Raw genomic sequence first — 6,000 nt, 5'->3', positions numbered from 1 at the left:
TACAATATTATCCTTAATTAGTAATGAATTTGTAATGAATCAGCATCTCGGCCCATTGAATTAAACATGAAGTAAAAATGCACTAGCCATCTATACGAACAAATGATATTGGTGCTCATACTAACAGCAGCATATCAGGGAACTGTAGAGAGGGCATCCCCATTGATTTGCTCATCAGAGAAGTTTCAGAGTAAATCAAACGATGTACTAAACACTGACAAGTGTGGCAGTGATTCTACCACCGAACCTGGTTAAATGGTAGGCAGATGGATTTGAATGTCTTGATGAATACATCTTAAAAACACCTTCATTTGGCCAGCATCAGTACTGAAAATGTATGCCATTCTGGAGCCCTGACACAGATGGTAATCCTCCTGTGTGGCAGCCATCTCGATGTGTAATCCACAGACACAGCCTGGGCAGTGCAGAGATGGGTGCTTCAATGAGGTACCTTAATGCATAAAAGGAAGGGCTTACTGGGATAGAAATAAAAAGGCATACTGTACCTTTACCCACCCCACCTAGGTATTCCTTAGACACCATGTCCTTTGCAGCATTATTGACCAGACTCCTGATCTATAGGCAGAAGCAGACTGACCCAGTGTCCTGTTCCCTGGATCAGGGATCCTCTGTGTCTGCTTCAACTGGAAAAGGTCCTGGCTGTGCACAGTGGCTGGTCTTCGATGGGGATTCCACAGAGAGCATCACACTGGTTAGGGAGGCAAAAACATCAGGGACTGTGTCTCCTCATGATGCCAGGTGCCAGTGAGCTCAAGCGGACATTTGCAGGGGTGACCGTTGTCCTCCAGTTACTGGAGTAACGAGAACATTGGCTTGGTCTTTGTAGTATTAGTGAGTAGAGCCACAGTGCCACCTGCTGACAGTAATTTATTGTGCCTCTGTATCTGTAAAATTGATGATAAAATGAATACCCCTGCACTTTGAAAAGCACACAGCTAATTTAAACACTAAGCAATGATAAGCCCACAACACCAGCCTCTATTACTTTATCAATGCTTCTTTACTGCAAAACAGCCACGTGAGCCTGTCACTGTGATAGGTGCTGATGGGTGTGTGTGTCTGTCTGTGCTGCTACTGTGCGTCTGTTTTAGGTCAAGTGTCTGTTTGTAAATGTTTAAGTGTTTGAGTGTCTGTGTGTGTTGCGGTATGTGTTTCAGAGTGTGTGTGTGCGCCTGTGTGTGTTTCACTGTGTGTATGTGTGTCACTGTATTTGTGTGTATCATTCAGTGTGTGTATGAGAGCATGTGTGTACAGTATCAGCTTGTTTCAGTGTGAGTTTGTCAACACGTATAAGTGTGTTTGTGTGTGTGTAAAAATGTATGTGCCTCATTACCACTGCTTATCAGTATCTGTGTGTGTATAATTATTAACCTGGTTAATAAATCAGTGTGTACTATATATATATATATATATATATATATATATATATATATATATATATATATATATATATATATATATATATAAGTGTGTGTGCGTGTGTATGTCAGTGTGTGTGTGTATCATTGTCACTGTGTGAGTGTGTATCAATGTGTGTCTGTATCAGTTTGTGTGTGTGTGTACCAGTGTGTATATCAGTATGTGCATTTGAACAGAGGCCTGTGCTGATTGGAGTGACAGATGAACAGGGTCCCTACTTTGCCAACCCCGCTAACACCCCATCCATCACAGGGCGGAGAATGAATTTGAGTGATCAGATCTGCGCCTCCCCGACTCCCTGCTGCAGCCGCGTCCCTCTCAGGGAGCTGTCTAATAGAATGTTTGTGGATTTGATTATGAGCCGTCTGCCTGCCTGCCTGCCTCCTCGCAACACAATTAAAACATTACTCAACAGCCGGCACGCTGCTCCAGCTCTCCTTCGCTGGCTACTTTCAGAGAATTCCAATTATCCTAATGAGAAAAGCAGAGCTCTGAGCAGAAATGCGCTTGAACAGGAGGGCTGCGGATTACCGGAGGGACAGGCAGGCCTGATTTTGCTAGCTTGTTTGAAAAATCCTTTTTTGATTAAATGAGTGCCTGCAAAAGGTGTTGGAGTTACAGCACTGGAGGCTGACTTGTCTATTTGACACACATAGCAGGTTTGGCATCTCTATATAGAACCAGCTGGAGAAGCTGCTTTGCAAAAACACAGAAGTAAAAACAGCACCATACAGACAGATAGAGCTGATTACTAGGATTGCCAGGCGGTTTGAGTTTGGTTTTGGGGTCTACATGTTTGGACGTTCTTCAAAATTGGTCTAGAACAGACTAGAAAATGTAAAGTCCTAAATGTATTGTTGAAGACTTCCTCTATTGCAGTACCTTTTGTCTGACCCATTCCATACAATCACACAAGTGCCTTCTACCTTCTGGAATGAGTTTGTCTCCAGTCAGTTAAAGTCCTCTGTTGTCAAACTGGCCTCTAAAGTCCTGGTCTCTACACTGTCCTTGAAGTAGTGGCAAGATTAGGATTTTACAGGCTTCAGTCAAGTCTCCCCTAACCCTTCTTTGTTCTGGGCTGAATAGATTCAGTTCCCTCCATCTATCTTTATGAAGCCCTTACTTTCTGAGAGCAGAGTGTCCGAGTGCAGTGTTTCATCAGTAAGCAGTGGTTTAGAACAGGTGACATTAACTAGTGCCTCTCTCAGCCGAGCTCATTTGCCGTTCTGTTATTGAGTATTAACAGAACCTCTATAGAAACAATGGGAGAGTAGTGTCCGGTTGTTGTCTAATATATTTATATCAATGGGAAGAGTCACACTGGCTGCACAAGTGAGTGAATTTGGAAATGGAATGATTTGGGGTATTTTTTTTGCTCACTCTCCCCAGGAGCGTGTGTCTTTTATGTGGAAATGGCCATGGACGAAGAGTTATTGCTGTGTTTGGTGTGACTCCTCGAGCAAAAAACATTTTCATGCCTCAATTCCAACAAGTGCGTTATACAACCTCTTTTGCCTAGGCAGTTTTGCCTATCCAGTTTTGAATTGCCTCCAACACTACCAAGAGGCAATTCAAAACTGTACAAAGCCAAGTCTTATGACTCTACAAAGCCAAGTCTTCCTCCTGGTAGACCTGCTCTAGTTCTAAGCCCTCCATTTGGTATTTAAATCCAACATTGTTGTGACCAGCATGTAACACTTCACATTCATTAACTTTCATTTGCCACTTTTCTGCCCAGTTGCGTATGGGGTCTAAATACAGTAAGACTTCCATAACAGGAGAGTGTTCTCTATCATACATGTAGAGTCTGCTTGCTTGCCAATTATGTTGCTATCCCTGAGATTTTCAGATACGTGCAAAGGATTTTAATGAGCTAGCCATCTCACAAATCTATTGTCAAGTATATTGACTGCCCAGTAACCACACAGAAACGACTGATTTATGACATATTTTGGTATTCTTGAATAGATAAGCCTCTCCCTCTTCAAAAATAATATTTTAATATGCAAAATGTCCCAAAAGTGCAGTGGTAAATGTCATCCATTTTCTATGAATGAAGAAAGACTGGGTGGGGTATCATCTTCATTTTATCCCCAAACCGTGTTTCCGTGTCTGTGAATGCCTAGACTGGCAACAGACTGGAATTCATGAAATAGTTTAGAGTTCCAAAGTTTTAATGTATTCCAAATGTTTAGAAATGTTGCTAAACATTTAACCATTGTCAAAGTCAAGATATACATGTCAAATACAGGTCAGCTGTATACATTAATGTTGTACCCATGTAGTCTTTTTAAACTGTTTAAACTCATTTAATCCTAAAGTTTAAACATTTAGGAAATGAGATGAAATGTTCCTGCCACAGTCTGTGCTTGTGAGGCTGTCTGACAGGGGTGCTCAGGCCAGGGCTGAGATGCCTCATTGCAGACAGTGCTATTAAACCTTCTGAGAGCACAAAACTTACACCAAACCCTTAAAAGAGAAAAAAAGAACATACCACTGGCCTGTAGTTATGTTGTGATTGTACTCCACTCATTGTTCCTCTCTCTGGCTAACTCGTTTTATTTGGGGCAGAATATGCTGTTACATCTCATTAGATCTCTTCTGTATAATAAAGTCTACAGTGCCACCTAGTGGTAACATTTAAAATCTCTGATATGCTGTGCCGTGCACTTCAAATGAAATAAAGTGAAAACAAATCAAGTGCTTATACAGATGTTCCTTGGTGAAAATTTGATGTATTCTAACCTCTAATATAAATATTGAAATATTTTGTATGTTATCTATAATATTGAAATGTAACAATCCTTACATGTGATTAGAATAATAGGAATTGAGGCTGGATATTTTGGCTTCATAGGAGACAAAGTGAAAATAAATTCTGCAAAACAAGAAGATTGCTTTTAATAAAATAAAATAAAATAAAATAAAATAAAGCGTTATATAGAATTAACCAAGGATAGATGATAGGCAGTTTGTTGCAATAGCCATTCACAGAGTCGTATAAAACCATACTGTATGATATAAATAAATACATTGTACTGTGGGGATCACCGTGCAGTCAAACCTAGCCTTGTAAGACACCTTACAAACAGCACCTGCTGTTACAAGTTCATCACTGGAGTATCAGAACATCGCAATGCTCCAATATTGAATTAATTTTCATTTCTCTTTTCATAAACCTGGCAATATCTGAGCCTGCAGAAGCCTAGTGGCCAGCTCCTTTTAGTACTTCCTAATTTCAAAGGGATCACAGTAGGCAGTCAACTTTCAACACAGAAACAAACTGGCAGGTGAACAGATTGGTCACAGCGAGCCCAGCTGTTTCAGTACCATTCACATTATCTTTTGAACATCTGTAAACAGACAGTGTAGTGGCCCCCACTTTTTTATTCATGTAGCAGATAGTTCCTACTCCGATAAAACTGCAAGGCCAAGTTTGCTCCAATTGTGTCTTGTTTATATATTCCTTTTTTACAGGTCTGGCCCAGTTCAGTATCGAACCTGGTCCCTTTTGTAGATCTCAAATCCTCATAGGGCCAGCTCCTTTAAGTTTTTTTAGTACAATGTTTTTGGACAGATAGAAATTAAAACAGACACTTAAAAATACAGTTTGTGCAAAAGTTTTAGGCAGGTGTGAAAAAAATGCTGTAAAGTAAGAATGCTTTCAAAAATAGACATGTTAATAGTTTATATTTATCAATTAACAAAATGCAAAGTGAGTGAACAGAAGAAAAATCTACATCAAATCAATATTTGGTTTGACCACCCTTTGCCTTCAAAACAGCATCAATTCTTCTAGGTACACTTGCACACAGTTTTTGAAGGAACTCGGCAGGTAGGTTGGCCCAAACATCTTGGAGAACTAACCACAGTTCTTCTGTGGATTTAGGCAGCCTCAGTTGCTTCTCTCTCTTCATGTAATCCCAGACAGACTTGATGATGTTGAGATCAGGGCTCTGTGGGGGCCATACCATCACTTCCAGGACTCCTTGTTCTTCTTTACGCTGAAGATAGTTCTTAATGACTTTCGCTGTATGTTTGGGGTCGTTGTCATGCTGCAGAATAAATTTGGGGCCAATCAGATGCCTCCCTGATGGTATTGCATGATGGATAAGTATCTGCCTGTACTTCTCAGCATTGAGGAGACCATTCATTCTGACCAAATCCCCAACTCCATTTGCAGAAATACAGCCCCAAACTTGCAAGGAACCTCCACCATGCTTCACTGTTGCCTGCAGACACTCATTCGTGTACAGCTCTCCAGCCCTTCGGCGAACAAACTGCCTTCTACTACAGCCAAATATTTCAAATTTTGACTTATCAGTCCAGAGCACCTGCTGCCATTTTTCTGCACCCCAGTTCCTGTGTTTTCGTGCATAGTTGAGTCGCTTGGCCTTGTTTCCACATTGGAGGTATGGCTTTTTGGCCGCAAGTCTTCCATGAAGGCCACTTCTGACCAGACTTCTCCGGACAGTAGATGGGTGTACCAGGGTCCCACTGTTTTCTGCCAATTCTGAGCTGATGGCACTGCTGGACATCTTCCGATTGCAAAGGGAACTA

This window comes from Acipenser ruthenus, chromosome 11 (assembly GCF_902713425.1).
Source record: "Acipenser ruthenus chromosome 11, fAciRut3.2 maternal haplotype, whole genome shotgun sequence".
Classification (NCBI taxonomy): domain Eukaryota; kingdom Metazoa; phylum Chordata; class Actinopteri; order Acipenseriformes; family Acipenseridae; genus Acipenser; species Acipenser ruthenus.
Note: the sequence above shows the minus strand (reverse complement) of the source record.